This window comes from Haliotis cracherodii, unplaced genomic scaffold, assembly GCF_022045235.1.
Source record: "Haliotis cracherodii isolate W230 unplaced genomic scaffold, xgHalCrac1.p SCAF_17, whole genome shotgun sequence".
NCBI classification, from domain to species: Eukaryota; Metazoa; Mollusca; class Gastropoda; order Lepetellida; family Haliotidae; genus Haliotis; species Haliotis cracherodii.
Genome location: NW_027266272.1, coordinates 29,493,832 through 29,501,557, shown reverse-complemented (window position 1 = coordinate 29,501,557; position 7,726 = coordinate 29,493,832). Strand labels below are relative to the sequence as shown.

The window sequence follows — 7,726 nt, the reverse complement described above, 5'->3', positions numbered from 1 at the left end:
CCCTGACTAAGCCTCAGCTGTACGATTCGATATTGTGCCATTAAAGAAGGATGCAAAGATCCACGTAGTTGCATAACAGCTGTATGTATATTCGAATTTAACTTCTGTCGGCAAAGAAATACAGACCCTAAACTGCCGAGCAAAAAGAATGTTCGCACACATGTTTTATGCTGGCTAAAAATGAAAAATACAAAAAGTTGTTTTTCGATGGTGATGTATTTGATACAGCACTATAGTTGTGTTTTGGACCTTTACTTTCGGCTACTGTTCAGCCCAGTAACATTTTGATTATATTTGTAGTTTTTTGGTCAAATCCAATTCTAAAATCGATGCTTTCTTTTGCCTGGCAGTATATTTCACGGTGCTAAAGGGTAATTAGTTTCTGAAGCATAAATAATAGGTTGAGCATTTAACGATAACGTATACTGGGTTCGAAAACACAATTTATCCAAACCAAGCCATTGGTTTCAGTGGCTATGGGGAATTGCTTCCCCAATGCTTTCCAGGATTCGATGATCATGGGATCGCCTCGATGATGATACTTGGTTTTTTAGCACACGGGTTCGTTGGTGGTGACAATCTTGTACCTGAGTCATTTAAGCTGACAGACCGTGATATAAATACAATACTGATGAAGACCTCACCCACAGTGATCCGTAAACTAGCATATGATTACTTAGCAGCCGCTGTGGTAACCTGATTCAAAATTGATTGACAATTATGGATACCAAATTACGTATTTACACAAAATACAAATCACAGTTTCTAACAATATCCTCTAAAACTATAATTATACTTCGAATTAGTGCTGTATGACACCAAGCAACATACACACACACTACCAATACTACAGTCCTTCTCGTCGTGATCACCTCACCAGTAGCCGACTTATCTTACAAAGACCTGCAACTTACGTGATGCGAGCATTATCCCTATGCGTGCTGTGAAGTAGACGCATATCATGCATATGTAGAACAGATCAATCACAAGTTTCAGGAAGAATTTCTGTACTGGGCTGTTGAGACTGAACTCGTGACTACACCAGTCACACTACACACAAAGGCGAGCCGTGCTCTTGGAGTAACATGTAGATATAGGTTGGTGGAACACGAGGAAGAAGGTTGGTATTGATGTTTTGTTTATGACAAATGTGGGTTTGTTAGAAATGTTCCTGCTCGATAAGTTCTACTTGTTCATGTAACTATCGACGACGCATCGTCAGAGGTCTCGTGATTTATATTGGTAAATATCTTTAAATGTTTATCTGTTTTTATATCCCTGTCATACTTGCCCCATCGTCAAGTACAGTAGTTTTAAGTAAGCCCCACATGATACATCTCCGTGTAGTTCTCTCGATCATGTAGCGTCACTGTGGTGGAAAGGAAAATCTCAGAGACATCAGATTTTAACTGTGCATCAGCTATGTTATGGAAGTTTGTGGTATGGAATGGAATACGAATAATAGTCATTACTAGTCCATGCACTTGCATTGGATATAAATATGTGCTTAACAGGTATGTTGAAGGATAGTGTTATTGATATGTTTCATCAAAATTGGCTATGTAATATTAACAACAGTTCAAGCTATAACTATCATAAGTAACTTTATTCAATTAATTATTGATTTAATGCGTTGACACATTTTAGAGGAGTACTGTTACGGTTGAGAAATAATGTAGGTAGCTGGTATAAAAATCGATATATACATCAGATTCGGTGTGTGTGGGTTGAAGAGTTTTTGGTTCTGGGATTCTGTATCGAGATAACATGTTGTTTAAGCTACAACTACAAAATCAGATATTTTTATAATATAATTATGTTTATTGAGCTATGGAGGATGAATATAATGTTATAATTGTATGTGCTACTAAATATTTACCAAAGATATGTGTCATTAATGTAAATATGCATACATTTAAAAAGATAATAGCCACAAACGATCCTAAAAAATAATCCTTATGCTTTATCATGCTTTTGAAAGAATAAAGTATTTGTATTTTATGTTTAAAATTATGTATATTGCCATTACTAATAAGTGTTGTTTGTAAATTGGCCTATGGCTTTCATAGTGAATAAGGTATTGATTGATTGATGTCTTAGATTGTAACGTATGTTCGTTGAATATGACCATAAACTCAATATTGCTACACTCAATCAATATAGACCGCCATGCTAGAGAATACGTTTTGGAACAATCCCTACGGTCATCTTGTATTTGAATTATATCATATAATTTGAGTTTCAACGGCCATTCTGCTTTGCAAATTCACTTTAAAATCATAAAGGTTTCCATACTATTTTTACAATCTGTCAATAATTGAATCAGCACTTTTAAAGTTGAAACGTTCTGAGATAGTATACAGATAATGACAGGCCGGTGCCGGTATAGTTTTCGGTATCGTGTCATCTGAACAGAATTTTATTTCAAGCTGTCGGACTTCCATTCACTGGGTTGTTCTGTGTCCACTTGTTTCCCAGTGAACGTTTTACTTTTGGTTTCATGAAGTCTCAATATCTTTTGCCGGTTTTCATAAAATGATTTTTTGCAACTCACAAGGGCCTTCCTTGTGTTGCCAACTCGTTATCTGATACCTGCGGTGTGCTGTAGGCGTATTTCGACCTCTTGATTAAAACTTGAACTCTGTGTACTTTCCGCGATCGACGGCCTTTGATACAGATGCCAATTCAGTGCAGTCTCCGATCTCCTCACCCACATATTGTCATTAAGATAACAAAGTCTTGGGTGTAAGGGGCATATGTACATGTATGGAGCTAGCTCTATATATTATTTAAGAAACAACTGGGTATCATTCTTGTGGTATGAAATGGCTTCGTTAAGTTTTGTTTCTATCCCAGACCATCTTATATTCGTACTGGTATTGATCTGATCATCTAGTAATTCGTGTTTATGCATTTTCTACATCAACGAATCTATCTATCAAACTTAGATTGAATCGTTGAATTTATTTTATACACAGTGTAATCACAAAAAAAAAGGATTGGGAACAAGTTATCAGGACTTTGTTTCCTTTCTCCCTAAATACTACTCAAAAGAAGTCATGAACACAAATTTGGTGTCCTTAAACTTGTTTTGAGTAATATATTTACAAGAATGCTTGTTTACAATTAAATCAATAAACGACAGTAAAGAAAGAAAATAAATAAAGCAAAGTATTGACATTAACTTTCGCTCAACACGTTTTGTTTTCTTTATACATGTATGTACACCCTTATGTTTGTTGACATGATTAGGGAAAGGTGTTTTGCCATCTAGAAGCAAGTCAATATTACCTTGACATCTTTCACCACATAGAATAGTGTGTGTATCAATTCGTTTCTTGTTAACTGAAGAGAATGTACATTTATTGAAAATATTAACTGATTTTCACATGGGTTGTGACATGGGATATAATTTGGAGCAAGGTATGAATTATTTTCTAAATAAATAATTATTTAAGGTACTTGCGCAATGTCTTAATTGTGTATGCCTAATCTCAGTATCCTGGGATTCTATGCGTTCAGTTATCTAGGATGTCACAGAAAATATGTTTTTCGTTTCTACGTTTAAGTTCATCAAGACTGAGTGGTGTTGGCTTCAATCAAATCATCTTGCAGCTTGCATTGAGTCATCTTTGGGTTTCACCGCTTGCAATCACATAATCTGTTACGTTGCATGTTGGGTTTGTGCGTGTGCGATGGTCTTAACTATTACCATGCATCATATTAGACTTTTACGTGTGCAATGACCTTGAATATTGTATTGAATCAACTGTCCGGTTTCTACGCGTGCGAAGATCTCACGTCGATGAACTCGCATGTGACACTGAATCGAGATAGGTGTTTATGTGTACAATGACCACGCATGTTACGCTGAATCGTGATAGGTGTTTAATTGTGTGATAACCTCGTATGTTACACTGAATCGTGATAGGTGTTTATGTGTACAATGACCTCGCATGATACACTGAATCGTGATAGGTGTTTACGTGTGTGATGACCTCGTATGATACACTGAATCGTGATAGGTGTTTAATTGTGTAATGACCTCGTATGTTACACTGAATCGTGATAGGTGTTTAAGTGTACGATGGCCTCGCATTTTACACTGAATCGTGATAGGTGTTTATGTGTACAATGACCTCGTTTATTACACTGAATCGTGATAGGTGTTTATGTGTACAATGACCTCGTTTATTACACTGAAGGTTTTAATTGATGATTTCCATCTGAGCGACTCAGTTAATTTTCAGCATCTAGGTTGCTATATCAAGCACCATCTCGGGACGTGTGGGATTGAATCGCTGGTCTTTCATCTTCAGTGCTACAGTCACATGAACATAAGCATAATATGATCACTTGAATTACACAAATGGACTGCTTGGGGGTTTGCTGGAGACAGACAACTTTTTCTGTCACTGCTATAAGTCATTCATTTTATGGTTTGGACAGAAGGAGCCAAACGATGGCATTAGGGCATAAAGTGAAATTTGTTGTAAATCCCAAGGCAATTACTCTTCTTTCAGACTACATCTGTACTTCTCAAATGATGTATTGTTGTATGTACCATGAACGAGATAGTGGCGTTGAGGCCAGTGTGACATTACAGGGAGCTGCAACATACAAGTCATTAGATGTGTTTAATTTGAGAAGCACATATCTGTAAGTCCAAACTCTACGTGTGTGTATCAAACGGGATATTTGATCAGTGTTTAAAATGTGTGTGTGTGTGTGTGTGTGTGTGTGCGTGCGTGTGTGTGTTTTAGACATGGGAAGGCTTAGTCAGGGTTAATATCTGTGCATATTAGACATTCGTATGTGTATCAGACATAGGCACACACCAGTGTTTAGATTCTCTATATACGTCTGTGTATTATATATCAGGTCTGGTCAGTAGGTACATGGATACTTTCTATATACGTCTGTGTATTATATATTAGGTCTGGTCAGTAGGTACATGGAGACTCTCTGTATACATCTGTGTATCAGACATGAGGCAAGATCAGGGTTTAGAATCGCAATACAGAGAAGGCTAGTGAAGTTGTGCTGAATCATTGACGTGGCCTCCATTAACCCTGCATCAAACTGGATATCGCCTGTCGTTTTGTCCAAGCGGAGGGCTTTCAAACACATTTGAGGCATTTAGGGTACCCGAAGTAATGTGTGAGTATATGAGGCCAACAACCAACTCCCTCTTCAGATTCAAGCAAGGATCAAAGTATCTTCTTATTCATGCTATGAAACAAATTTCTTTTCTCAGAACTTTTATTGAAGACATGAATATATCATAGAATGAGGTGTCGTTGAGAACACCGAGAAGCTAAACATTTACATTTAAACACTGGTTGTTCGTGTCTACTTGCCTAGTTTGAGACAATCAAGCGATCGGCTTTCGTGGTGCAAAGGTTATTGCGTAATTTACGACGGGGCCTCTCGAGTGTTCGTGTGCAATTCAACCTTAGCAGTTGCAATATGAGACTAGACGGTCTTAAAGGATCCTGGTACCACCGAGAAGTTTAAAACCAGTGAAGCCATTCCCTGAAAGCTGGGTGACCAATCAACAACCAACGTAACTGCCTTTCCTTCGGCGAAGAGGGAAATGTATTTTTAGTTTAATGCTTGATTTATTTATGCTTCAAGTAGCTCACGACATTGTTCTCAGGTTTACTAATCAAGGTGAACATTTATGTCTGTCTGCGACTAGTGATACTGAGTTTGTGAAGACACTGGTAACACCGATTTGTTCACGTAGATGCATCTGTTCCTTTAAGGTGTCACAGGCCCCATTAGGATTGCGGGGAAGAAAAGGTCACCAATACACCATGTCGACTTATGAGGAATGGATGGGTACCACGTTTGACCAACGGTGGGATCTCTGTGAATGCTTTATTTCTGTTAGGCACCAAGACCTTGAAAGGATGTATTCGTGAAAATATCATCGTGTATACGTGATAATATCATGTATTAATTTCACGAATGCACACTTGTCTTTCTCTGGCATAAATAATTCAACAGTCATGAGTATCAGCAGGAAAAGCGTCCTCTGGCCCTTTGTTTCAAAGACACTTACGCGCAACACTTGTGCTCAAGCCACAAGTTTGCCCCGTGCTGACTTTACGAATGGTCCAACACTTTCTTATGTAGAGTGTGTGGTTTTCCAGAGTATCATTACCTCAAGAAATACAAACTTAGGACAGCAGGATGACGTCACAATAATTACTCATAACTGGTATAGTGTTGATTGTAATACCTTAAATACGTATTAATATTATATTAACAAAAGGGAATAATTGTCGGAGACTTAGGATTAAGTTACACCTGCTAAAACTGTGAAACAGTTTAGATGACATTACTAGAACACGCATGTGTGGGATGGAATTCTTTCCATGTAATATGTATGTGAATATTAAGTTTCCAGTCTGAATAACGTGACTTGAAAAGTCAATGATATGGTAGTCTTGCACATCACGTTCTGTGTGTTTTATCAGATCGTCTCCAGAAGCATGCAATGTTGCGCCAGCTGTCACTTCAGATCTTTTTACTTAATAGACATGTGTGGAGGAAATTCTGTCCATGGCTTGTGATCGCGTACATGTGACAACCACCTGCATTAAACATTAACTATCAATAGAGGATGTATGCTTGCACGTCTCGTTCAGTGTTTGGGGCACGGGTGGCCCAGTCGTCTAAGGCGCCGCAATTCGCTGTGCAGAGTTGCGTCCCTTGGGTACGCCAGAAACCTATGATTTTGGGTTCAAATCCCGGTTCGCCCCGGTTATGTTTCTAGGTTTGTCAGCACCATACCCGTGCTCGTGGGTTTCACCGAAGTGGTAAACGTCGGAGACCTGCCTCACATCGGGCTTTCCTCCCACATTAACCTGACACGGCGTGATATGACTGTAATACTGTTGAAAGCGGCGTTAAACCCAACTCACTCACTCACTCTATTTGCATCTTATCAGTCTTTCCTCCCACATTAAGCTGACATGGCGTGATATGACTGTAATACTGTTAAAAGCGGCGTTAAACCCAACTCACTCACTCGTTCAGTGATACTTGACGTACCTCCTGTCACGGCACCTATTGCCAAACAGGACCCGTGACGATCCGGGTCCGGGTCTTCAGCAGTCCATGCGTGTGGTAAAAATTGACAATCGGGATCGGGTGGTCAGGCTCGCTGACTTGATTGATGCATGTTATCGTATCCCAACTGCGTAGATCGTTGCTCAGGATGTCAACCAGTGCATTGTCTGGTCCAGACTCGATATTTTACAGACCGCCGTCTTATGGTTTGAATATTGTTGAGTGTGGCGTTAAACTACAAACAAACAAACAAACAAATAATGCCACACAGTCTGTTGCTACTACTGCTGTCAATAGCAGTATAACAGAGCTAGTTCTCGTCGAAATATATAGCTGAAATAATGCCGACATGACGTTAAATTTCAACTCACTCACTCACTAATTACTAGTATATACATGATTGTATCATGTGCATTGGAATCTTATATTTTTACTGGTTTTTCGAAATGGGGAAGGGAGCATATTTTGAATACATTTTTAGTTGGGTTATAGCTACAGTTTGACATTCCTCGTCTTTTGGGAGTTTCCTTGAACCTTCAACTGTTGCCGATCATCACACATCTGGTCCCCGGCACATATGATCTTATAAAAAGGAAGGGAATCCTTGACCCCTCAGTGTGTAGACTTGAACATATGGTTCTGTTGT

General features: G+C 38.7%; 1 protein-coding gene across 1 annotated transcript in view; it reads left to right on the top strand.

Annotated features, from left to right (window-relative positions):
* The first annotated feature begins 1,039 nt into the window (after nucleotides 1-1,039).
* LOC139464591 (melatonin receptor type 1A-like) overlaps nucleotides 1,040-7,726 on the top strand; it is a 30,748-nt gene continuing 24,061 nt past the window's right edge. The window contains exon 1 of the mRNA XM_071246111.1: nucleotides 1,040-1,120. The gene's annotated coding sequence lies outside the window, so the exon portion shown is untranslated. The remainder of the gene's footprint in view (nucleotides 1,121-7,726) is intronic.